The following is a 27,242-nucleotide window of genomic DNA, read 5'->3' on the forward strand; positions in this document are numbered from 1 at the left end:
GTTTCTCTTTCACTTACATACCCAATAACTTTTTCCAGAAGGACGTCTCATTTTACTGCTGAAGTTTATCTCATAAGTGTTTGCTGTAATCACTCATGCTCATTAACTCATTGCACTTTGAGTAACCATAATAAACCCAAGAGAATCCCCTATAAGCTCCATTATCATAGGGGGTAACCACAGTAGGTAGCTCAGAGTCTCCAGAGGTACCTGCTTCATTTGAGTTTTACAACAGATGTCCTTCTTGACACAACTCCAGAGGGGGATTCATATGTCTGGAGTCACGTTAGTGACCTTTTTTCTTATTTTCTTCAGTTTGTCAAGGGTGTAAATTACCACAGTATGGAGATAACAAGGAGAATCAATTGTGATATTTATAAAACATCTTGTCTATCATAAATGTCATCTAGCCTAATGACAGCAGTGTACCTGTTTACCTGACCTCCTCTCTGATGGTAAAATGGGCAGCCTACAGATGTTAATAGAGCTCTCTCATTTCACACTCACTCATTTAAATACTGGGCAGACTTCTTGCTGTGATTTACCTGGGATTCATATATAAATATATATATATACTAGAGGTGGCACGATACCACTTTTTTTATGTCCGATACCGATATCATAAATTTGGATATTTTATTTTTATTTATTTTATATATATATATATATTTTATGGCCGATACGATATGAATCCAATATAGTGTTTTTTAATCAATAAAACTGTTTTTTAATATCTTGCTGCATTTTGTATAAGTTCATACTCAAGTAAAAAAAAAAAAAAACACTAAAGCTATTCTGTTATACCTGTATGCAAAAAATACACTGCACCCAAAATATTTCATAGTTCAGCAAAACTGATCAATCTAATAAACTTAAACCTGCTCCATCCTCCCTATTCTGGTATTTTAAAGAGTACTTAGCAGAAATATTAAGCAACCTAACTAATAGGGTTGCAAACTCCCAGCAAAAAAATAAAATAATAAAAATAAGGAACCACCCTCCACCTCATGATGCTTAATTGACGTAGTCAACTTTAATTTGATGCAGCGTTAAAAAAATGCACAGAAATAAATTATTTTTCAAGAATAATTAAATAGATTCAAATTCTTTCTTCTACAGAACTGCAGACTGCACAGATGGTATCTTTCCAAAGGAAAAAGTACTATAGCTTACTAGGGTATGTTAGACTTAACAGTTACTATATACAGTAATGGACTTCTATACATTTTACATCAGATTAAAACTTTGATTGTAAGATTCAGATAATTATTTATTAAAATCTCGACATTTTAAATGAGAATAAGAAAGAAAAGCATGTCTTTGTGCCCCCTTTTCCCTGTTCATGCCCTATCTGGCTAAACTTTGCTAGATCCGCCCCTGCACAGTTACGTCAGCTGTAGAAAAAGATCCTGGTGTAGAAATAATATTAAATAAATTCTAACAACAGCTGATCAAGCTTAAACGTGCTGCTGTTGTTCAGCCGCTGGTTTCCTCTTTCTGGTGCAAAGTGGGCCAAAAACAAACAAGAGAGACGGACTCACAACAGAAAAGCCGATCAGCTGATCATTGATCAGTTTCATGATTGAAGTAGCAGCAGGAGAGAGAGAGAGAGAGAGGCAGTCGCTCCATATATCAAACACACATATATGTGTATATATATATATAAAAATTCCCCACTCGCCCCTGTGTGAGACTGTGAGAGAGTGATCCAGGGAAAGTAACACACATGAGACAAGACAAGGACACAAGAGGCTAAGCAGGGAAGATAAGGGGAAGGAGGAGAGGAGAAAAGTGAGACTGCCTTCGCCGAGAGCCAAACGAGAAACTTGCTTGTCTAATTTTAGGGAGCTATCCAGAACTACTCCAAGATTTCTAACAGTATAGGAGAGAAGACTGGCATGACTGTTTGACCTGTAATCAAATTTTGTTCACCCAATAGTAAAAACTAAAAGTCTCTGTTAAATGGCATAACACAGACTAAACATGCTTACTCTAGGGTCGAACCCTAATGTCCCCATTATTAATACATTAATTATATATTACACATACAAGTAAAATTGATTAACTTAAGATAAAATAAGATAAGGCGAGATAAGATAAGACTTTGCTGATCCCACGGTGGGGAAATTTGTGCGTTACCTCAGCTCAGGTACAGATAGCAGAAGAAAAATACAAAAAAATACAAAAAAGTACAAAATAAATGAGATAATGCAATATAACAGTTTATTAATAATTTAGATTAGTCATTGGTTCTGTTGTTGATGATATTATTCAAACAATATATCTTAAATAGGAATAGTTTGAGCCCTTGAGTCACAGATTAACGGTCACAGGTTAAAATCTGACCTTTGAACTCACTGATGGTGACTTTGGTGACGAGGTCGACGGTCATGTTTCCTCCAGCTTCAGAACCCAGCTCCACTGCAACCCTTACTCGCTCTCTGCCCCTGTTCACACAGAAACCACCACACTATGACACGGAGCAAACATCTGCAGCTACAGCTGCATGGAGAGCTGAGTGTTTTCTGTCAGGACATTTCTTGATCATATTGGATAATCAGATGGCAGCGAGTCTCATCACGAGAAAAACAAAGACTTCCCCTGAGGTTTGTACGGCGCCCGGGGCACTGACGATAACGTACCTGTGATGAACTGCTGGCTCCTGCTTAACAGCTGAAGGTTTTCTCAGGTTCACAGCAGCACCAGCTCCACCTTCCAAAAGTCCATCACGCCGCCTCCATTCACCTCCTGGATGGCAACGCTTCAAACCCATTATCTCCAACCAGCTCTGTAAATTATATTTTATTATTTATTCTGTAGATATATTCCTGAAGGGAAATTGCACACACTGTGCTCGTCAAATAAGACTGTGTACTAAAAGCAAGCCACTTTAGTACGTCTTAAAAAAAGTCCAGATCAACAAAATCCCAGCAAGGTTGCTATAGTTACCCAAAAAAGGTAACTGGCATTAAAAAATGAACAGCTGAATGAAATTAAAACTAACCTAAACAATTGTGTGAACTTGGAAAAGAAAAATCAAATGAAAACAGAGGAAAGCCTTTGGCTCTGTTGGTAAAATTTGTTATCTTCCCTGATGAGGCGTGGATGGACAGTGTTTGAGTGTTTTGAAATTCGGTGTTTTTATTGTAATGCCTGTACTGATGTTACTGAACAAACCTAACACTGAAACCTAACACTGAACATTTTCAAATAAATCTACACTGAAATGAGCGGAAAGTAAAAGAAACAACGGCATTACTCCAAACATTTTTTACCACCTGCCCTCAGTACGTGAGGATCCAGAACTATGACAGGGTCATCAGCAGTACAGGCACCACACAGTGAACTTTCCTGGCTCAATTTCTATTCACCATATACTCTGCAGACTTCTACAGCTCTGCTGACTGCTCCCTACAAAAGTTCTCTTGTTCAGAAACTGTTGGCCTCCTTGCCAATGGGAACAATGGGAATAACTGGCTGACAACTTTGTCAGTTGATACCAGCCGAATCACCTCCAGATAAACACTAAGATAAACAAGGAGCTGGTGGTGGACTCTCACATGCAAAAACACCCACCACCTACCTACACCATTAAACATCCAGGGCTTGAACTTTGAGACAGTGGACTCATTTAAGTGCCTGGGTCTTTATCTGACCAGTAAAATGGACTAGACTAACAATTCAATTCAAAGATGGGCTTGGAGCAAATTCTCTCATGACAACCTTCCCAAAGTGTAGGTCCATAAAGTATTCAGTTTCATTTTTCGCTGGGCTTGGACCTTGTTCACAGTTTTCTTTAATAAGGTCCAACCTTATTGAATGAATCATGGACTTTAAAGTTTAAATGGCAAATTATTCCATATTTTAGGAGGCAAAGACAGAAAAGGCTCCACCCCCTCTGAGCTTCCTCCTGGATCTCGGTACCTGCAGGAGCAGCTGGTCAGCTGACCTGAGAGACCGACAGGGTGTGTAGGGATGAAGAAGCTCAGAGAGGTAAGGCGGGGCAAGATTGTGAAAGCAATTAAAAACAAATATTAGAATTTTAAAATGAACTCTAAAAGACACAGGCAGCCAGTGCAGTGAGGCCAGCACAGGGTTATATGCTGACTTTACGAGTTCCTGTTTAACAGTCGTGCAGCTGCATTTTGAACCAGTTGCAGACGTGAGAGCAGCGACTGACTGACCCCCACATAAAGTGAGTTACAGTTGTCCAGACGGGAAGAAATAAAAGCATGGATCATTGTTTCAAAGTGCTGCCTAGAAAGAAAAGATTTCACTCTCACCAGTCGCCTTTAATGATAAAAACTGGACTTGACCACTGCTCTGATTTGGCTGTCCAAATAAAGTTACGTTTAAAACAAGCACACCATTGTTTTTCTTGTGACATTACCAATAAGTTTGATGTGTCTCATGGCCCTCTTCCTATTGAAAAATACTAATGTGCCACAAACAGGACTTTACTATCACCAACCATTCCCATGTTATTACGGTGTATCCATATAAATGGCCCACCCTGTAGTATTATTGTTAATAGGCTATACTGCATTTGTTTTATTCCTGCCCTGTGCACTGGTGCTGCTGTAATACTTCCTGTGACCCACTTTATTTTACCTGGGTCAAGATGGTTTGTATGTGCAGCAGAGTGATGTGGTTCGTTAGACTGATTCTGTTATTTGGAGTGCCATTTTTTGTAACAGGTTGCCCAACAATTTGATTTATTTCTTTACTTTTTTGGAGTGCCAGCCAGATGGTTCTCTGGGAAACTAACTCATATCCCCATAAACCCATCTCCAACCAGCTCTCTGAAACATGCCAGAAGGTAAATCAAACAAAAGCTGTTCACCAAACAGCAAGTCCGTTTCAAAAAAAGGGTCCAGCAAATTGGCACCAAAATAATAAATACAAAAAGCTGAAAACGGCAGTTCCAAGCAAGGTTAATGTGGTTACCTAAACTAAACTGGGAAAAGTGGAAAAGCGTTTTAGTTAACGGAGATGAAAAACTAGACTTCTGTGTTAAGTTTTTTTCAATATTATCCAATATTACTACATGGATATTGGACTACCTCACTGACCGACCACAGTATGTGAGAACTCAGGCTGTGTGTCAGACAGAGTCGTCTGCAGTACGGGGGCCCCACAGAGAACGGTTCTGGCAACGTTCCTCTTCGCCATCGAAACTGCAGACTTCTCCCACAACTCCACCCAGTGCTTCCTGCAGAAGTTCTCTGATGACTCTGCAATAGTCGGCCTCATCACTGATAGAGGACGACAAGGAGTACAGAGAACTGACCCAAGACTTTGTGGACTGGTGCCAGCAGAACTACCTCCAGATCAACACTAGTAAAACCAAGGAGCTGGTGGTAGACTTCCACAGGCACAAACATCCTCCACTGCAACCATTAAACATTCAAGGTATGGACATTGAGGCTGTGGACAGCTACAGGTACCTTGGTGTTCATCTGAACAATAAACTGGACTGGACTCATAATTCAGACGCCCTCTACAGGAAAGGACAGAGCAGGCTGTACCTGCTGCAGGGACTCAGGTCTTTTGGAGTGAAGGGCCCACTCCTGAAGACCTTCTATGACTCTGTGGTGGCCTCAGCCATCTTTTATGGTGTGGTCTGCTGGTGCAGCTGCATCTCTGCCAGGGACAGGAAGAGACTGAACAGGTTGATCCTGTTCAGTCCCCATGCAGACCCCTCCTGCATGGGGTCTTCCACCCCATGCAGGAGACTCTAAAAGCACTGAACAGCTCTTTCAGTGGCTGCGGCACCCACGATGTGGGACGGAGAGATTTCGCAGGTCTGTCCTCCCCACTGCTGTCAGACTCCACAACAAAGACTTCAACTGATCAAACACACACAAACACACACATGTGCAATAGCAATAATAAGGGCAATACTCTTTTTTTGACTCAGTTGTATGTAGTATTTGTATTGTATTTTATTATATTGTGTACAGTTATGTACAGTACGTTGTTCTTATCCTAGTGCGCCCCAGGGTGGCTGTGGCTACAATGTAGCTTGCCATCATCAGTGTGTGAATGTGTGTGTGAATGTGTGGATGACTGGATATGTAGAGCGCTTTGGGGTCCTTAGGGACTAGTAAAGCGCTATATAAATACAGACCATTTACCATTTACCATTTATTCCAGGGTTTTTCTAATTTTTGCTATGTAACTTTGCACTGTCCACTTTCTGCTGTAACAAAATTAATTTCCCATGTGTGGGACTAATAAAGGTTATCTTATCTTAAATTAAAACTAACCAACCTTTGAACTCACTAATTGTAATTTTGGCGACGAGGTTGACAGTCACGTTTCCTCCTTCCTCCCCTCCAGCTTCAGAACCAGTTCTACTTAAGCTCCTGTCTGACAGAAAACACCACAACACAGGTCAGCTGACACAGAGCAAACATCTGCAGCCACAGCTGCTCGGAAAGCTGAATGTTTTCTTTCAGGATGCTTTATGATCATATTGGATAATCAGAAAGAGACATTCTCATCATGAGAAAAAGAAAGACCTCCTCAGAGGTTCAAACGCAGTCCGGCTGCACCGATGATGACATACCTGTGATGACCTCGGGTACACAGCAGAACCCAGTCCAGCCTCCATCACGCTGTCTCTGCGTCCTCCTGAGCAGCGTCCTGTTAGGCTGTGTGCTACAGCCCCTCCCAAACCACCACCTTCGTGTAGTGTTGGCGGTCTTAATGTTGGCAGTCAAAGAAATCTAAATTTGGAAAAAATGATCAGGTAAAGACAGAGCTGCGGGTTTAAAAGCCAGCTGAGCGTTTCACCTGAATCTAGTCCCTCCACCGCAGCACCTGCTGCGCATGCTTAGTGGTGAGTGTCTTGGTGTCGGGCCAGTTTGACACGGTGACAGTTTGAGGTTGCTCATGATATTGAAGACCTTGACCGGGCAGCAGTGCTGGTGCATCTTCACACAAAGGGAGGTTGTTCCAGGAGCGCTCCCTCACCGAGCTCCTGTCCCCAGCACCACGGCAAGCAGGACACCTTCTGCTCAAAAAACTGAATCATTAAAATTGAAACGAGTTGAAAAAAACATCACAGAGTAACTTTATTCTACTTTTTCCTGTAAGATTTAAACTGGAATCAAGATTAGTGACTTTAAAAAGCTCAGGACAACGATGCAGAATGCCACACAATCCTGCAGAAAACTGTTCGTGAATATTGATATGGCAAAGACACAAGAAAACTCGCACTAGCAACACCAACATCTGAATACAATGAGACTGTGTCTGTGGAACTGTGTGAACTTTAACCATGTGGTCTGTTAACACATAGTGAGTGAGAAAGGTGACTGGAAAGGTAAAACTCAATGCATCATGGGAATCCCCGGCAGCCTACATCTATTGCAGCATAACTAAGGGAGGATTCAGGGTCACCTGGTCCAGCCCTAACTATATGCTTTAGCAAAAAGGAAAGTTTTAAGCCTAATCTTAAAAGTAGAGATAGTGTCTGTCTCCTGAATCCAAACTGGAAGCTGGTTCCACAGAAGAGGGGCCTGAAAACTGAAGGCTCTGCGTCCCATTCTACTTTTAAATACTCTAGGAACAACAAGTAGGCCTGCAGAGCGAGAGCGAAGTGCTCTAATAGGGTGATATGGTACTACAAGGTCATTAAGATAAGATGGGGCCTGATTATTTAAGACCTTGTATGTGAGGAGCAGGATTTTGAATTCTGGATTTAACAGGAAGCCAAAACAGGAAAAATCTGCTCTCTCTTTCTAGTCCCTGTCAGGACTCTTGCTGCAGCATTTTGGATTAGCTGAAGGCTTTTCAGGGAGTTTTTAGGACTTCCTGATAATAATGAATTGCAGTCGTCCAGCCTGGAAGTAATAAGTAACAAGATCTAGAGTGTGATTAAAGTGGTGGGTGGGTTCTTTTACATTTTGAGAGAAGCCAATTGAGTCTAACAACAGATTAAATGCCATGTTGAGGCTGTCATTTTTAGCATCAACATGGATGTTAAAATCACCCACAATAATTATTTTATCTGAGCTCAGAACTAAATCAGATATAAAGTCTGAGAAATCAGACAGAAACTCTGTGTAAGGCCCAGGTGGACGATAGATGATAACAAGTAAGACTGGTTTCTGAGTTTCACAGCTGGGGTGGACAATGTTAAGCATCAGGCTTTCAAATGAATTAAAAGTCTGTCTTGGTCTTTCATTAATTAATAGACTGGTGTGAAAAATTGCTGCCACACCGCCCCCTCGACCTGTGCTTCGAGATTTCTGGTAGTTAGAATGACTCGGGGGTGTTGATTCATTTAAACTAACATAATCATCCTGCTGCAACCAGGTTTCTGTAAGGCAGAGTAAATCAATTTGTTGATCAATTATTAAGTCATGTACTAACAGAGACTTGGAGGAGAGAGACCTAATGTTTAATAATCCACATTTCACTGTTTTACTCTTTGGTTCAGATGTGGATACTGTATTGTTCTTTCTTTGTAAATGTTTAAGTTGTTTGTTGCTGGTTTTTAGTTTGTTTTTTGTCTTTTTGGAAGCAGACACAGTCTCTATGGAGATGAGTTTTTGGGGGGGTAGCAGGAGGAGAGAAGCTGCAGAGAGGCGTGTAAGACTGCAACTCTGCTTCCTGGTCCCAACTCTGGATAGTCATATTTTGGGGGGTTTAATAAATTGTCAGACTCCACAACAAAGACTTCAACTGATCAAACACACACAAACCCACACATGTGCAATAGCAATAATAAGGGCAATACTCTTTATTTGACTCAGTTGTATGTAGTATTTGTATTCTATTTTATTATATTGTGTACAGTTATGTACAGTATGTTGTTCTAATCCTATTCCAGGGTTTTTCTAATTTTTGCTATGTAACTTTGCACTGTCCACTTTCTGCTGTAACAAAATAAATTTCCCATGTGTGGGACTAATAAAGGTTATCTTATCTTAAATTAAAACTAACCAACCTTTGAACTCACTAATTGTAACTTTGGCGACGAGGTCGGCAGTCACGTTTCCTCCTTCCTCCCCTCCAGCTTCAGAACCAGTTCTACTTAAGCTCCTGTCTGACAGAAAACACCACAACATGGATCAGCTGACACGGAGCAAACATCTGCAGCCACAGCTGCATGAAGAGCTGAATGTTTTCTGTCAGGACATTTTATGATCATATTGGATAATCATATGGAAACGATCTCATCATGAGAAACTCAGAAACCTCTTCTGAAGCTCAGAAGCCTGATGGCGTAAATGACAACGTACCCATGATGAACTGCTTGCTGCTGTTGAACAGCTGGAGGTTTTCTTGGGTCCATAGCAGTACCAGCTTCATCCTCCATAAGTCTATCACAGACCCTGTGTGTACACAGACCTTGTACATAGAGAAGGGGTAAATAGAAATATACAAAATCTTTTCTTACTTAATCAAAGAACAGTGATGCTTTCAGGAGGACAAGTTCAGAAAGGTTATCACCTCATTTGTATCATGTTTGGATAGAAACTAGCAACATAACTTCCTGATAACTTCGACCTTGATTGAACCTTGTAGATTCACTTTCTTCTCAATGTTAAACTTTATTGTAACAGCTGGAGAACTCTCTCCTGCCAGTTTTTCACTCTTCAGCTTCACCCCCTGAGGTCTGAAACTGTCTGATTTGGCTGCTTTGCTCCAGTTTTCTGTTTTTGTTGCTTCGATTGGTTCTCCACACTCCGGGCTCTCTGCTCAGTTCAGCTAAGCTTTCTCCGCTGCTTTGCAGAGCAGCAATCCACTCTGTTCTCCTTGAGTGTTGTGCCAAAAAGTGATTATTTTTATGTTTCTGTGTTTTTAAAGTCTAATAGGCTGCAGTCAACAAAAGCTATCTTTTTCTACAACATACTATATGAGGTTCACCAGTGGAAACGCTCTTTGTAAATAGGCTGCACTCATTTTAGAAGTTCCTACGGGACCATCTTTGGCACAAAATATCATCAAGTCAGTTTGTGACACGGTGCTGACCACCTCTTTCTTTCATGTTAGCGTAACATTGTTTTTATTGCAGCCCTCGCTCGGTTTTGTGGAAGTGGCTCTGACAGCTTTCTATTTCACAAAGATATATGATTACTTGAGGCACAGCACTCTGTGGTACGTGCAGAACAGTTTGCATCTTTAACAGCAGAGATATTAAATTGTGCTGTAGCTGTTTTCTAAATCACAAAGATGACTTTCACTGGTTTCTTCACTTACATCTGCTAACTCTGTCAGCATGTAACATTTGCTCTTGCGTAGCATCACTGTCATGGCTTAGATAATTACAACCATTTCTAGCTTTAATCTCTTCCAGTTGTTTTTTAGTCCAATGTGTGTTGAAAGTGAAGTGACACCTCTTTCAAAGTTACACTGTAAAAAAATGTAATATAAAAGTATTTTACAGTTTTGTACTGTTCTTCTAGAATATCATTAAATTCACATCAATAGACTGATTTTACATTTCAAATGTAAATTAACGTAAAATCACTGTAAATGTAATAAAACATAATTTCCTTGTTTTTTAAATGTATCTGTCTGTACATGAGCATATTTAGATTGTTAAAATAATTCACAAATGTGTCATAATTTCACAAATATTTGTCTGTTATTTGAAAGATTGAACTGTTAAATTCAAATGTAAAGCTATGGAAAAATATATAAAATGATTCGTATAAACTTTTTTTACATCAACTAATAATTACTATTATTGATATTTACGGCGATCGTGGCTCAAGAGTTGGCAGTTCGCCTTGTAATCAGAAGGTTGCCGGTTCGAGCCCCGGCTTGGATGCGCTCAGTCGTTGTGTCCGTGGTCAAGACTCTTCACCTACTGCCTTCTGGTGATGTCAGAGGAGAATTATAAAGTGGAATTGTAAAGCGCTCTGAGGGTCTCATAAAGCGCTATATGAATGCAATCCATTATTATTTAAACCAACTGTTAACTGTATATTTCTGTACATTTACGTATGATTATTCATATTGCTGCATTCATTGACCTTGTTTATAGGTAATTTCATTGTTTAATCACATGAAAATGTTCCTAATTTAATGTTTAAAAGCACTTGAAAAAGGCAGAATCCCATGTAAAATTAGGGCAACAAACTGTATTGTCATTACTGAAAATAACCGTATTTTCATGAGAAAGTTATTTTCTGGTATTATTTTGGCGCCCCAGCTGCTGGAATATTACTGTTTTTTAAAGTTTTTTTTTTACGGTGTAGTCTTTCTGCGGCCACGTGACTTTATGATTTACTTTGATGTGCAGGTGGGTAAAATAGTCAACAAACCCAAACGATGGCAAACCAACTCAACGCTGGACAAGCCAGATGGTCTCCTTTTTTTCACACAATTGAACTTCACTATCGCTTCCAGACATGCGTCTTGTAACCCACAAAGAGAGATGCCGTAACCCCCAATCGCCAGTATGTTCCCTCTAGTGTCCCTTCACAAGGTATCTACTCTGCACACACCAGCCATCCTGGTAACAATCGCAACATCCTCCTTCAGTTTGTTTTGGTGGTAAATTTTAGTTCAGGATGTTAAGGATTATGTGTATGTCTGTACCACATGTTCTCTCCTTCTGCTGACCTTCTCTCCACATCGACGCTCCACTTCAGCTCCTGTCTGACTCGTTACTGGTAGAAGCCCTCCGCCCCTGTTCACACAGAAACCACCACAACACAGGTCAGCTGACACAGAGCAAACATCTGCAGCCACAGCTGCTCGGGAAGCTGAATGTTTTCTTTCAGGATGCTTCATGATCATATTGGATAATCAGACCTCGAAACCTTTCTCATCATGAGAAAAAGAAAGACCTCCTCAGAGGTTCAAACGCAGTCCGGCTGCACTGATGATGACATACCTGTGATGACCTCAGGTACACAGTGTCACGCTGTCTCTGCGTCCTCCTGAGCAGCGTCCTGTCAGGCTGTGTGCTACAGCCCCTCCCAAACCACCACCTTCGTGTAGTGTTGGCGGTCTTAATGTTGGCAGTCAAAGAAATCTAAATTTGGAAAAAATGATCAGGTAAAGACAGAGCTGCGGGTTTAAAAGCCGGCTGAGCGTTTTACCTGAATCTAGTCCCTCCACCGCAGCACCTGCTGCGCATGCTTAGTGGTGAGTGTCTTGGTGTCGAGTCAGTTTTACACGGTGACAGTTTGAGGTTGCTCATGATATTGAAGACTTTGACCGGGCAGCAGTGCTGGTGCATCTTCACACAAAGGGAGGTTGTTCCAGGAGCGCTCCCTCACCGAGCTCCTGTCCCCAGCACCACGGCAAGCAGGACACCTTCTGCTCAAAAAACTGAATCATTAAAATTGAAACGAGTTGAAAAAAACATCACAGAGTAACTTTATTCTACTTTTTCCTGTAAGATTTAAACTGGAATCAAGATTAGTGACTTTAAAAGGTTCAGGACAACGATGCAGAATGCCACACAATCCTGCAGAAAACTGTTCGTGAATATTGATATGGCAAAGACACAAGAAAACTCGCACTAGCAACACCAACATCTGAATACAATGAGACTGTGTCTGTGGAACTGTGTGAACTTTAACCATGAGTGGTATCTCCACATTATTGACCAGTTTAGTGCAGGCAGAATCCTAAACTCACAAAAATCTTTTGAAATAGTCAAACACTTTGTTCATGACGCGATGAGTGCACATGGCTCCTCTCAAAACAACTTTGGAAGATGAGGGGAGGGACAACAAAACGAGCTAGACTGTATTACAGTATTATACAGTATAGTTACAAATTCAATCCCTCCAAAACAACCTGAAATCGGACTTCATAACATTCAAAGAAGAAATTACCGGTCAAATGAAACACGAACTGAATAAATTCAAAGAAGACATCGACCAGAAGTTTAAGAACATGACTACTAGGGCTGCCACAAAAAATTATTTTGATAGTCGACTAGTCACCGATGATTTTTGCGATTAGTCGACTAATCAGATCATGCATCCGCTGGACGTAAAACGTACAGCTTATTGCACCAGCAGCATCTGCTCTTAAATAACTATCATTAGCTTACAGCTTGAAGTGTTTAAGGCATGTGCTAACTAAAAATAAAGACGAGATGATAATTTGTTAAACTTTTAATGAAATTTGCAGATTGGTGGACTCGGTGGAGTTTAATAAACTCGGCTATCTGTTCTTTCTATGTAAAATATAACAGGATACTGGTGTAAATTCTCTTCCATCTCACACTTCTGTTTAATCAGTTCTCTGTTTGACATTTATTCATCTGTGTAAAAACTCTAACTTTACTCTCAGCCAAACCAATTTACTGAGGAACAAATAACACACTGAAAAAAGCCAAATAATAACATTTTTAAATGATCTGAGTGACTTATATATCATGTTTAATCTGAGTAGCGAAAGACCTCTAGCTATCGAGCTGGTGGGTCTCCGAAAACGTCGGAGCACTTTTGCAACTGTGTGATGTCTTAAAAAAAACGAGCAGATATTTAAAGTTTACACAGCTACATTCTCGCCTGAAAATATGTTGAAAGTTTTATTTTGTGACCCAGAAAGAGTAATAAGAGTAATATTAAAACTAAGTAGCTGCCGCCACGGTTGAAAACTGGAATTGGCTGGGCCGCGCTATGAATTCTGAGACAGGTTGGGCCACGAAGGATACACCCGACCCATCCTTCAAATCTGGGGTAATAAAGGATGCATTTTTCAGCCGCATTTGGGGGAGTCTTCGAATTTGGACAGGCTTTGCCGCGTTGCTGTAATGTAATTGGTGCTAGGGTTCCTGGGTCGTTGACCCAGTGATTTCAGTTTGTTCGGGTTCAGTTTATTATCCATATGCTCGTGTTTCACTGTGCCAACCTTCTGTCTCTGTGCATTATGTTCTAGTTCCACTGCATGTGTCATTAGTCAGATTATGTTCAGCTGTGTACTCACCGGTCTCCAATCGTCATCATCCATCAGAGTATTTAAGTCTTCAGTTTCCTTCTGTTCACCGTCGCGTCATTGATGGCGTCTTTCCCGTGTGTGCTCTCAGTTCAGCCAGCCATTCAGTGTTCGTTCTCATCTGGACGACCAACTGCTCCAAGCTGGTCAAGAAGGCTCACCAGCGCCTCTTCTTCTTGAGGACTCTGAGGAAGAACCACCTGTCCTCAGACATCCTGGTGAACTTCTATCGCTGCACCATCGAGAGAATCCTGACCAACTGTATAACAGTCTGGTACGGGAACTGCTCTGCCTCGGACCGGAAGGCGTTGCAGAGGGTCGTGAAAACTGCCCAGCGCATCGCCGGAGCACCACTTCCTGCCATAAAGGACATCTACAGGAAGCGGTGTCTGAAAAGGGCTGGGAAAATCATCAAAGACTCCAGTCACCCATCACATGGACTCTTCAACCTCCTGCCCTCTGGGAGGCGCTGCAGGAACCTCCGGACTAAGACCACCAGGTACCAGAACAGCTTCTTCCCCACAGCTGTCAGACTCCTGAACTCTGCCTCCTGACATCTGACCCACGTTAACACATGGACTGAACATACACACACCCACAACCACCTACACACACACACAATGAACAACTGTACCCTCAAACACACAATAATAACATGGACTGAACCACCACTCACAACCACCAGCACTTTATATACCTCTGTAGAAATTATCCACATATCTCACTGATCTTAACTGCACTACTGTATATTTCTGTGTAAATAATCATTCTGTACATACAATAATTTTTAATCCTACAACTGTTTATAACCTGCATAGTTCACATTTCTGTATAACTGTATATCTCAGATTTCTGTATAGTTTTTTTCATATTTATATCCTGTTCATAGCTTGTACTCACTACAGCCTGTACATACTTATAGTTATAGCATATTCATAACATACTTCATACCGTGTACATTATAACATACCATAATTGACGCATTTCTGTAATATACTTACATATCTATATTATTGCTAATATATATTGTAATATATCCATATCACTAAAGCACTTCTGGATGGATGCAAACTGCATTTCGTTGTCCTGTACCTGTGCATGTGCAATGACAATAAAGTTGAATTCTATTCTATTCTATTCTAAACCATCTTAAGTTCATCACTATCCACAAGTCCTGCGTTTGGGTCACTTCTTCGCATCCGCACGCAGCAACTTGACAATTGGCCTACAAATGCAGCCTCCAAAGGATGCAGCCGCTAAATTTGGACACAGCTATGAAACCGGACACTGCTTCTTCTTTTTCGGGCTTTAATGGCAGCTGGCATCCCTGGACATGCAGTGCTGCCATCTTCTGTTTCAGTCCGTTATTACACTCTTAAATCCTACTACTACAAAGCTTCAAACGACGCGTCGACTATTAAATTAGTCCTCAACGATTTTAATAGTCGACGTAATCGTGACTAGTCGTGGTAGTTCTAATAACTACAATTCAATTCAATTCAATTTTATTTATATAGTGCCAAATCACAACAACAGTCGCCTCAAGGGGCTTTATATTTTAAAGCCTGAAGCTCTGGTGCTTCCAGTTTGGGTTATTACTCAGACTACTGTGGCCGTTGACAATGTACAAGGTCTGACTCAAGCATGCCAATCGACTAGAGAGGCTAGTGAGCTCCTACGCTAAGAAGTGGTTTGGACTTCCCAAATGCCTCAGCAGCATTGGACTCTATAGCAACGGGATACTGTCATTGCCTATCCTTAGTGTGGTAGAGGAGTTTAAATGTGCAAAATTGAGGCTTGAGTTGTCACTCACGGACTCCTGGGACCCCATAGTGAGAGGCACTGCTCCCACCCTAGCAACGGGGAGGAAGTGGACCCCAGCCACATCTGTGACACAGGCCAAATCTGCTCTTCAGCATCGTGACGTGGTGGGTCACGTTCAACAGGGCGGAGGAGGATTTGGTCTTGGAGCAGTAACACCTCCGTGGCAACAGGCATCTGTAACCGAACGTCGAAAAATGGTGGTGGAGAAGGTGTGTCGACAGGAGGAAAGCCAGGCATGTCAGAGCCGTAGTGCTGGCTAAGCAGGGTCGCTGGATGAATTGGGAGAATGTAGAAAAGAGAAAACTCTCATGGAGTGCAATCTGAGGAATTGAGTCTAATAGACTAAGTTTCATCATCCGAGCGACATATGATGTGCTACCTTCCCCAATAAATCTGCAGCTTTGGTTTGGAAAGGACCCATCCTGCCCCCTGTGTACAGTCCCAGCCACACTCAAGCACATCTTGGTTGGTTGTAGGACAAGCCTTACTCAGGGCAGATACACATGGAGGCACAACCAGGCCCTCAGGTGTCTAGCAGAGAAAGTTGAGTACAAAGAAAAACCATCAACCCTCAACCTTTCACGAACCAAGAGGAGTTTTAGTGGGGTGCAGGGGCTTTGTTGCCAGTACAACATCAAAACTGCTTAGAGAGATTGGGATCAGAGGACAGGTGCAATGGCAGGCTATAAGAGAATTAGCTAACACTGCTGAGAGGACCAGCCACTGGCTATGATTAAAAAGGGCTGACATCACTTGGGCAGCTAAGGCAGTCAGCTAACTGCGAGAGAAAGGAAAATATTCCGCTCTTCTTCCCTTTTCTGGGAGGCAGTGGGGAGGTAGAGCGTACAGCCTGATCTGACGGGGAGGTGTGGGAAGCCAGATCGGGCGCCCCCCTTCCGGCTCTCCTCTCTCCTATCTTGTCCCTTTTGTCTTACTTCTCTCTATCACCTTTTCTCTCCCTCTAAAGAAGTGACGCTCCAAAAATGCTAAAGAGGTAAGTATTATTTCTCAGTTGCAGTGAATAGATAGGAGAAAATAAACTGTAGAAAACTAAACAGAAGAAAGAAGAAGAGAAATAACAATTTCACATAAACCAGTGACACACTCCGGGGCCTGATCAACCCTGGCAGGGCCTCCTTGGATGAGGGTGTCTAGTGATAATGGCCAAATCAACAGATGAATCCAATCTAGATCAGATCTCTAATCCCCAAAAATGGCAGATTAGCTTGGGTAAAAGACCGAAAGTTGAGGCACACAACGATGTGTGCTGCTGGTAAAGTTTCTGGGCTGCCTTTCCTCATAACAGCCATTCCTCAAAATTCTCTCCATTTAAAGCAATGCACTATCAGGGACTATAACATCTAGTCATTTTCCTGAATCAGAATTTTTAAGGTAGACCCTACAGTAATACAGAACCTAAAGAACAAGAAGGGAAATCAGAAGCTGTGCTGACTCGCACGGAAGAAATAGAGACGTGGAGCCACAAGGCCAATCAAACCTTAACGGAACTAATGAGAGAACAAAAATCGATGATGGCCAAATTGGATGACTTGGAACTATGATCTACACATAACAATCTATGGATTTATGGAATACCAAAGGGAGCTGAATCTAAGGCAGAATCGCTGGCTCAGTTTCTAGAAGTCTGGCTCAGAGAGGAGCTCAATGTTGACATCAACCTAAAGATTCAACGCGCACACCAAGCGTTAACTCCAAAACTGAGAGCGGGTCTCCCCCCGACGTCAGTCATTGTCAATTTCCAACAATTCACAACCAAAGAGATGATACTCAAAAAGGTATGGGAAAAGAAAACAGTCAGTCTGGACGGAAGCAGGGTTTATTTTTTATCAAATCATAGGTGCACATCCAAGGTGCAACTATATATATATAAAACTTTAGTCTGACAAAAGCCTACAGGTTGGGGGACAGGAAGACAAGTGTATCCACTGCTTCAGGCTTTAAAACGGCCCTGTGGCCAGTCACAATATTACCCCCTGTACTAAATACCCTCTCAGAGGGGCTGCTGGTTGCGGGGATGCACAGGTAGCGCTTTGCCTTTGCTTTGGAACATGCTTTCGGCACAATCTACAGTGCACGCTACTCTGTTTTTTGTCAGACTTCAAATAGCCGAAATACCTCCACACTACGGAACTTCTCTGGCCCTTCCTTTTGACGATCTCGCCGGCATTGGAACCGTCATCTGTGTTCTCTTCGGTAACCTGGTCACCCAAGCTCTCGGTTGATTTTTCTCTAGTTGGCACACTCATTTCCTCCATTACACGGCCGGCTGCTTCCCAAACAAATAAACATGTGTGGCTTGGCACTTTTGCTGTACGTAACAAGTCACGTTACGTGACGCTGCGGCTGTGATTGGTTCGGCTCTGCGCTACTTAATTTGGATTGGCTGTTCTTTTTTTTTTAAAAGAGCTCGAATTTACAATATTCATGTTTATTTATTTATTCTGTTGCCCACTAAAACCCTTTAACATAAAAAAAACCAAATAAATAAAAAATTGCACTTTGGGGCAAATTTTCTTGTGTGATTAAATGTGATTAATTGAGATCAATTAAAAAGCATCATTTTTTTAATCAAGTCATACCCTATATATGAGAGAGGTGTGTGTGTGTGTGTGTTTTTTTTTTTAAATGGATCGCGTCAATCAAATCGCTGCATTTGGTAAGAAGTGCGTTCATAATTCAACTTAGGCACTGGTACTGATTGTACGATAGTGATGTGTCGGTCGCAAACGAAATGACTCTTAGAGCCGACTCTTTGAAGTGAACGACGGCTCCTTGTTGGGAGCTGTGTTTTTTTTTTTCTCTCACCCTCTCTCTCTCTCACTTGTTTTCCCGCTTCACTCCGCACGCGAGCCTTGTGCTTTGCGCTGGGCAGAGGGGGGAGGGGCGGTAGTTACACTCACAGTGGCACAGAAACAGCTGGAGGGAAAGAGAGCCAGGGACAACAACAAGAGACAACATTGTCACATTAGAAAGATATAGTAATGGCCCACAACTATTTTCAGTTGCAGATGATACAGGATTCAGAAAGTTTATTCATGCAGGCCTATATGACAGAGAATGTGCATCTTCTTTTTGTTTTCATATTTTAATTTATATTTAATTGTGTTGTGGTTTGCAGTGTTTTGTGTTGTTTCACTTTAAATTTGTTTAAAAGGAAAAAGCTGAAAATTTAAATAGTTAAAAGTTGAAATGTAAATAGTTGTTTTTTGTAATATAAGATTTATTTATTACATTTTATGTGGAGTGAATAAATAAACGTATATTTACAGTGGCCTCTAGAGACGAAACACGTACAAACTCAGAAACACAACGGAAGTGCTCCAGGATGCTAGGGGGCAGTGTTGAGCTTTTGTTACTTAGTGGCTATCCTCCCGCAGGCCCACCACCCGCAGGAGGCGCCATAGGGGTCGGGTGCATTGTGTGCCGGGTGGCGGCCAGGAGCGGAGGCCCTGGCGGACTGACCCCCGGCTGCCAAGACTGGCAATAGGGACATGGAATGTCACCTCTCTGGTGGGGAAGGAGCCTGAGTTAGTGCGTGAGGTTGAGAGGTACCGGCTAGATATAGTCGGGCTCACCTCTACGCACGGCTTGGGCTCTGGAACCAGTCTCCTGGAGAGGGGCTGGACTCTGTCTCAGTCTGGAGTTGCCCCTGGTGAGAGGCGGCGGGCTGGGGTGGGTATTTTAATATCCCCTCGGCTTGCTGCCGGTACGTTGGGGTTTTTCCCGGTGGACGAGAGGGTTTGTTCCCTGCGCCTTAGGGTCGGGGAACGGGTCCTGACTGTCATCTGCGCTTATGCGCCGAGTGGCAGTTCGGAGTACCCAGCCTTCTTAGAGTCCCTGGGGGGGGGTGCTGGAAGGTGCTCCACCTGGAGATTCTGTTGTCCTGCTGGGAGACTTCAATGCTCACGTGGGTAACGACAGCGAGACCTGGAGGGGCGTGATTGGGAGGAACGGCCTCCCTGATCTGAACCCGAGCGGTGCTTTGTTATTGGACTTCTGTGCTAATCACAGTTTGGCCATAACGAACACCTTGTTCGAACATAAGAGTGTCCATAAGTGCACGTGGCACCAGGACGCTCTAGGCCGTAGGTCGATGATCGATTTTGTAATCGTATCACCAGACCTGCGACCATATGTTCTGGACACTCGGGTAAAGAGAGGAGCTGAGCTGTCAACTGATCACCACCTGGTGGTGAGTTGGATCAGGTGGCGGGGGAGGACGCTGGACAGACCTGGTGCACCTAAACGCGTAGTGAGGGTGTGCTGGGAACGACTAGCAGAGGCCCCAGTCCGCGAGATCTTCAACTCACACCTCCGGCAGAGCTTCAACAGCATTCCGAGGGAGGCGGGGGACATCGAGTCCGAATGGACCATGTTCAGCGCCTCCATTGCCGAAGCTGCTGCATTGAGCTGCGGCCGCAAGGTGGTTGGTGCCTGCCGTGGTGGTAATCCCCGAACCAAATGGTGGACACCAGAGGTGAAGGGAGCCACCAGGCTGAAGAAGGAGTCCTATCGGGCTTGGTTAGCCTGTGGGACTCCGGAGGCAGCCGACAGGTATCGACAGGCCAAGCGGAATGCGGCTCGGGCAGTGGCTGAAGCAAAAACTCGGGTGTGGGAGGAGTTCGGAGAGGCCATGGAAAAAGACTTTCGGACTGCCTCGAAGAGGTTCTGGCAAACCGTCAGGCGTCTCAGGAGGGGAAAGCGGTGCTCTACCTGCACTGTGTATAGTGCTGGTGGAGCGCTGCTGACGTCGACTGAGAAAATTGTCAGGCGGTGGAAGGAATACTTCGAGGACCTCCTTAATCCCACTGACGCGTCTTCCGAGGAGGAAGCAGAGTCTGGGGATGAGGGGAATGACCCGCCAATTTCTGGGGGCGAGGTCACTGAGGCAGTTAAACAACTCCTTGGTGGCAGAGCCCCTGGTGTTGATGAGGTCCGCCCCGAGTTCCTGAAGGCTCTGGACGTTGTAGGGCTGTCCTGGCTGACACGCCTCTGCAATGTTGCGTGAAGATCAGGGGCAGTACCCGTGGATTGGCAGACCGGGGTGGTGGTCCCCATCTTTAAGAAGGGGGACCGGAGGGTGTGTTCCAACTACAGGGGGATCACACTCCTCAGCCTCCCCGGGAAAGTCTATGCCAGGGTGCTGGAAAGGAGAGTTCGTCCGCTAGTCGAACCTCTGATGCAGGAGGAACAATGCGGTTTTCGTCCTGGTCGCGGAACACTGGACCAGCTCTTCATCCTCTCGAGGATACTTGAGGGTGCATGGGAGTTTGCCCAACCAGTCTACATGTGTTTTGTGGACTTGGAGAAGGCATTCGACCGTGTCCCTCGGGGTGTCCTGTGGGAGGTGTTGCGGGAGTATGGGGTGTCTGGCCCATTGCTACGGGCCATTCGATCCCTATACAACCGTTGCAAGAGCTTGGTTCGCATTGCCGGCAATAAGTCGGACTCGTTCCCGGTGGGTGATGGGCTCCGCCAGGGCTGCCCTTTGTCACCGGTTCTGTTCATAATTTTTATGGACAGGATTTCTAGGCGCAGCCAAGTGGCGGAGGGCTTTCGCTTTGGTGGCCTCAGGATCTCATCTCTGATCTTTGCGGATGATGTGGTTCTGTTGGCTTCATCGGGTGAGGGCCTCCAGCTCGCACTGGAGCGGTTCGCAGCCGAGTGTGAAGCAGCGGGAATGAGGATCAGCACCTCCAAATCTGAGGCCATGGTTCTCAGCCGGAAAAGGGTGGAGTGCCCACTCCGGGTCGGGGATGAGGTCCTGCCCCAAGTGGAGGAGTTCAAGTATCTCGGGGTCTTGTTCGCGAGTGATGGGAGAAGGGAGCCGGAGATCGACAGACGGATTGGGGCTGCGACTGCAGTAATGCGGACGCTGCACCGGTCCGTCGTGGTGAAGAGGGAGCTGAGTGTAAAAGCGAAGCTCTCAATTTACCGGTCGATCTACGTCCCTACCCTCACCTATGGCCACGAGCTGTGGGTAGTGACCGAAAGGACGAGATCGCGGATACAAGCGGCGGAAATGAGCTTCCTCCGAAGGGTGGCTGGCATCTCCCTTAGAGATAGGGTGAGAAGTTCGGCTATCCGGGAGGGGCTCAGAGTAGAGCCGCTGCTGCTCCACATCGAAAGGAGCCAGCTGAGGTGGTTTGGGCATCTGACAAGGATGCCCCCTGGGCGCCTCCTGGGTGAGGTGTTCCAGGCATGTCCCACCGGGAGGAGGCCCCGGGGCAGACCCAGGACACGCTGGAGAGATTATATCTCTCGGCTGGCCTGGGAACGCCTTGGTGTTTCCCCGGATGAGCTGGAGGAGGTGGCTGGGGAGAGGGAGGTCTGGGCCTCTTTGCTTAGGCTGCTGCCCCCGCGACCCGGTCCCGGATAAAGCGGATGAAGATGGATGGATGGCTACACAAGTCAAGAAGTACCCACGACTGGATTTGGTGTGTGGGAATAACAGGTAAACGAACATTTTTTTTTAAATTATTTGAATAATTATGAGTGCCCGTGTATAAATACACAAACCACATATGCTTTCAATTGTGTAATTTAAGTGATCTAGGTAGCTCTGTTTTGGAAGGTCAGTTAACACTAGCAATGTGTTTTGGAGTTTGTAGGTGTTTTGTCTCTAGGGCCACCGTATATATTTATATGTAAACATATAAATAAAACCACGTTTTTTTTTACATTAGTAATTTATTTTTTGCATAATTTTATATTGTTGTTGATAATAAATTAATTAAAGCAACAAACTCATTTCTGTGCTTGTCCTGCTAGACCTCAGTGCAACATGCATTACTGTCAACCATAATATCCTATTAGAGCACGCTGTAGGTGGTTTGTACTGCAGTGGTTTGTATCATATCTAATAAACTCCAATTTGTTCATGTAAATGGAGAGTCCTCTTCACACAGTAAGGTTAATTATGGAGTTCCACAGGGTTCAGTGCTAGAATCAATTCTGTTTACATTATACATGCTTCTCTTAGGCAGTATCATCAGAAGGTATACATAGCAGACAAACTAGGCTTTAGGAGGGACCATCACTGAGTAATATTTAATTTTCTCATAAAGATTAATCATTTTGTCAGCTACATGCACTGCAAGACACAAAAACCCAGAGTTAGAGATCGTAAATTGTAGATTTTCAGGCAGATACTCTTTTGCCTGTTAACAGCAAACACCTGATTCTGATTTAGCTTATATCCAGACTAAATCCATCTAGGACTGACAGGGCTGCAGGAATGGAGCACGACAGGTCGGATACAAAAGGACACCAGAATGTTAGAAAACCCTGCTGTGCAACCCTAAAATAAGGGATATACAGTACACACAGAATACACAGAGTACTTCAGCTCCACACTATGTCTTGTTTTAAACCCAGTTTGGTCAACGGAAATATCAGAATCAGGATTACATTTCAGCAGGAAATCACAGCTGCTGTGATTGGTCTGTTCAGCACTCTCGATTCCTCCTGTGCATTTCTAGATACTTTTTAATCGCATTTTTAAATTTATCAGCGAGAGAATACTTATACTTTAAGGAATAATAATCACAGCATTACCTTAATGACTCACACGTCAGCAGATTCCTGGAGGGCCATTTCTAAAGCTATGAGAATGGATGTGAACACAGCAAGGGCGTAGATTTGGCATAGACGGAAGGGACATGTCCCAACCAATACCCAGCGATTATTGAATTTTCCCCACCAATAATTTGATCTCTTCGAGTAAAGAAAAAAAAAAACGGATAGAAGGAAAAAGCGATCTGTCACCGTCTCATTCAACCAGCGGTGCAGAAAGAGTTAAATTACGTTCTCTACTGGAGTCCTACCTCATGTAACAAATATTGCCAATGTGATTGGCTTTGCCATTCAGGGAGCTCTGTTTAGTTTTAGCAGCGGCAAGCCTGCACTGCGAAGACCTGCAAGGAGGAGAGGAGGACGGCAGCAAAGAGGAAGAACCTGGATATAAGAAAGTATTTTTCAAAGAAACCTGTAAGTCGCCTAAAGTCAAGCTCACTCATAAAATGTGTCCGTCATAATAACGTTACAGGCTATGCTAGATTTTGGCCACATCATTTTAAAATTGTATGTAACCATGAATAACGTGTTTTGGAAACTAACTGCACAACAGGCAGCACTATTAGTTCTCTCAGTCTCAGAGCAGCATTTCTAATTTTGATTGAAACTGTCAGAGAAAACGGCAGCCTCGAGTAAGCCAGGATATTAGTTTACAGAAGCTGTTAAAATTATACGTCTAATGTTAAAATTCCATCCTAATGGTACTGACATATTCATAGGGTTAATTTTTGAGACAATATATCATGAGGTAGCCATGATTTTGCAAATATTCCACCTTGTAGTGCAGTTTGCACAAATTGTTTTAAAAATGCACTCACCTTACAAACATGACTGATGAGTGACTCATCAGTCATGTTTGTATAGTGTGCCTAAAATGTTGCATAATTTTGCTGAGAGATCTGTTACTTTGTGGTAATCTTAGATGAGTAGTTTTATGGACAAAACCCACCAGGTCATTCAGTGTTCCCTTAGTGCTAATGTATATAAGAGATGTTGGTGTAATATTACTGAAGTAATGTTGTTAAGCCCTTAAAGTCATATTCTTTTATTGTCATGACTGTATTTGAAGCTATTTTTATTTTTGTATGATACCTGATTTATATGGAATATGGCTGAAGTAAACAAAAGTATAAAATACATTTGTTTAATAGTAATTTAACATTATATAATTCACATATTAAACTATGAATTAAATGGTTTAAAAGCATGTAGAATAGCATATGTAGGCAAGTATATTTCTCCTTTTTTTTCTTTTTTTTTATGAAGAAGCGAAGACAAAAAGGAAAAACAAAGAAACGGGGCAGGGTTCGGTGGTTGAATCATCTGTCCCCACCAATGACAAAACCAAATCTACGCCCTTGGAACACAGAAATAAGTGGAAAATCTGGAGGGACAAAAAACATTGACAACTGAAAACAGAATAGCGGGAGTTAGTGATGGGATTTCCGGCTCTTTTTAGAGATCTGGCTCTTTCGGCTCGGCTCACTAAAAAGAGCCGGCTCTTTCGGCTCCGAACCGGCTCTTCAGGTTGTTTTGTTGCTTTAATTATTTAATCATTAACAATAATATAAATTTATGCAGAAAAGGAATTACTAATGTAAAAAAAGTGGTTTTATTTATATATGTTTATATATGGCCCCTAGAGACAAAGCACGTACAAACTCTAAAGCATATACAAACTCCAAAAAGTACGTACAAACTCCAAAACACATTTCTAGCATTAACTGAACTTCCAAAACAGAGCTACCCAGATCACTTAAATTACACAATTGAAAGCATGTGTATATTGTTTGTGTATTTATAGACAAGCACTCATATTTATTCAAATAATTTAAAAAAAAAGTTCATTTACCTGTTACTACCACACACCAAATCCGGTCGTTGGTACTTGCTGGCTTGTGTAGCCACTAGGTAACAAAAGCTCAACACTGCGCCCTAGCATCCTGGAGCACTTCTGTTGTCTTTTGTACTTGATTCTGAGTTTTTACGTGCTTCTGAGTTTTTACGTGTTTTGGAGTTTGTACATGCTTCGGGGTTTGTAAGTGCGTCTGAGTTTTTACGCGTTTTGGAGTTTGTACATGCTCAGGAATTTGTACGTGTTTTGGAGTTTGTACGTGCTTTGTCTCTAAGGGCCACCGTAAATATACTTTATTTATTCACTCCACGTAAAATGTAATAAATAAATCATATAATACAAAAAAACAACTATTTACATTTTAAACGTTTAACTATTTACATTTTAAGCTTTTTCCTTTTAAACAAATTTAACGTGAAACAACACAAAACACTGCAAACCACAACACAATTAAATATAAATTAAAATATTAAAACAAAAAGAAGATGCACATTCTCTGTCATATGGGCCTGCATGATTTCTGAATCCTTTATCATCTGCAACTGAAAATAGTGGATAGTTACTATACCTTTCTAATGTGACGTTGTTGTCCCTGCTCACTTTCTCTCTGGCTCTGTTCCTGTGCTACTGCAAGTGTAACTAACGCCCCTCCCCCCTCTGCCCAGCGCAAAGTACAGGCCGCGCCTGCGGAGTTTAGCGGAAAAAAGGGCGAGAGAGAGAGAGTGAGAGAAAGAAAAAAAAAACCTCACGGCTCCCAATAAGGAGCCGGCTCGCGTCGTTCACTTCAAAGACTTGGCTCTAAGAGCCATTTCGTTCGCGAACGACCCATCACTAGCGGGAGTACCCAGTAAGAGAGGAGCTTCTAACTCACTGTTGCTGAAGCAGGACATGCATTTTTTGTTGATAACACTAAAACTAACATGTCAGTTTAAAAACAGAAGGATAAAAATTAACAGCAACTCAGACTCAAATTTGAAGTCAACATTTAGCGAGCGAAAGACCTTTGGTCTCCATTAACAGCAGTGAGATACAGGCCAAGTCAGGTTTGGGGACTGTTCAGAGTATTAAGGCGTAATAATCTTATTTAGCAGCAAAATGTGAGATCAAATTCAGCTAGAGGCCTCTGGGCTTTCACCGTTGCTTTCCGTGACTAACAGTTAAGGACGGTAGTATTACAATGACATTACTTTGTTATGTGCATAAACTTATCCATGTTACCAGCGGTTTAATTAGGAGAAAATCTAAACAAGCACCGTGTGTCGAAAGAACAACGGACAATAAAGTTAAGAGGTGAAATGTGTGTCTTCAAACTGGTTAAATCTGGTTTCTGCTCACAGACTGACGAAAAAGAAAAAAGTTAGCTTACCTAACAGGTGAAAAATATCAGCGGTTATGCTAACACTGCCAGAACCCCCACAGACAATAAAAACTTTATAAATAATAAGGTTCCTACTTCTTTCCCTTTCTCGCCGGGTTTAGTGGACCGCAGTCCCGCATGCTTCTCCAGCGCCCTTCTCTGTCCGGTCGGGAGCTTTGCTGCACAGGCGTGTCCGCTAACAGCTCTGCCAGTGAGAAAAGTTACTGTCAGGTATGTGTCAGGTGAAAATGTTCCACCCTAGCTGCTGTTTGTTCCTCTTCAAATGCAAAGCCTTTGAGAAAAACAGCGAAACAGAGTGGCTGGAAACGTCTGTTAGTTCGGAGCAATAAATCTAAGGTGCATGCTCCAATCATGCATTCAATCAGCCAATCGCCGAGCTGCAAACCTCGTGATTGGCTGATTGTTTGTTTTTTGTTTTGTTTTTTCCCCTCTAGCTTTATTTCAACTGGAACAATAACAGCAAATATTAAACATGGAGGAGACGTTGTACAATTGTAGTGCAAAATTATAATAAAGTGGAAGAGTATGTATAACAAATAACTTAGAGACAACGATTAAAAGGGAGAAAAATAGAAAATTACGTTTTTGTTGTTTTTTAAAAAAAAACAAAGCAAGACGCACAGTGACATTTTAATAATCAAATAATAGTGATTTTTTAAAGCTTTC

General features: G+C 42.8%; 1 long non-coding RNA gene across 16 annotated transcripts in view; it reads right to left on the reverse strand.

Annotated features, from left to right (window-relative positions):
- Positions 1-26,893, reverse strand: part of LOC148098051 (uncharacterized) — a 41,934-nt gene extending 15,041 nt beyond the window's left edge. For 2 of the 16 annotated variants that reach the window (XR_015716665.1, XR_015716675.1), the window contains exons 1-10: positions 13,915-14,326; positions 12,069-12,300; positions 11,861-12,001; positions 11,563-11,653; positions 9,255-9,363; positions 8,960-9,054; positions 6,572-7,018; positions 6,274-6,372; positions 2,643-2,788; positions 2,347-2,447 (exon numbers count right to left, since the gene is read on the reverse strand). This is a non-coding gene — a long non-coding RNA (uncharacterized LOC148098051). Of the gene's footprint in view, positions 1-2,346; positions 2,448-2,642; positions 2,789-6,273; positions 6,373-6,571; positions 7,354-8,959; positions 9,059-9,254; positions 9,480-11,562; positions 11,654-11,860; positions 12,002-12,068; positions 12,301-13,914; positions 14,327-26,651 lie in introns of those variants that run through there. The other 14 variants (XR_015716663.1, XR_015716662.1, XR_015716671.1 and 11 more) reach the window with 14 other exon arrangements.
- Positions 26,894-27,242: the final 349 nt, after the last annotated feature.

Source organism: Neolamprologus brichardi, chromosome 17 (genome assembly GCF_056152115.1).
Source record: "Neolamprologus brichardi isolate AB-2024 chromosome 17, ASM5615211v1, whole genome shotgun sequence".
NCBI classification, from domain to species: Eukaryota; Metazoa; Chordata; class Actinopteri; order Cichliformes; family Cichlidae; genus Neolamprologus; species Neolamprologus brichardi.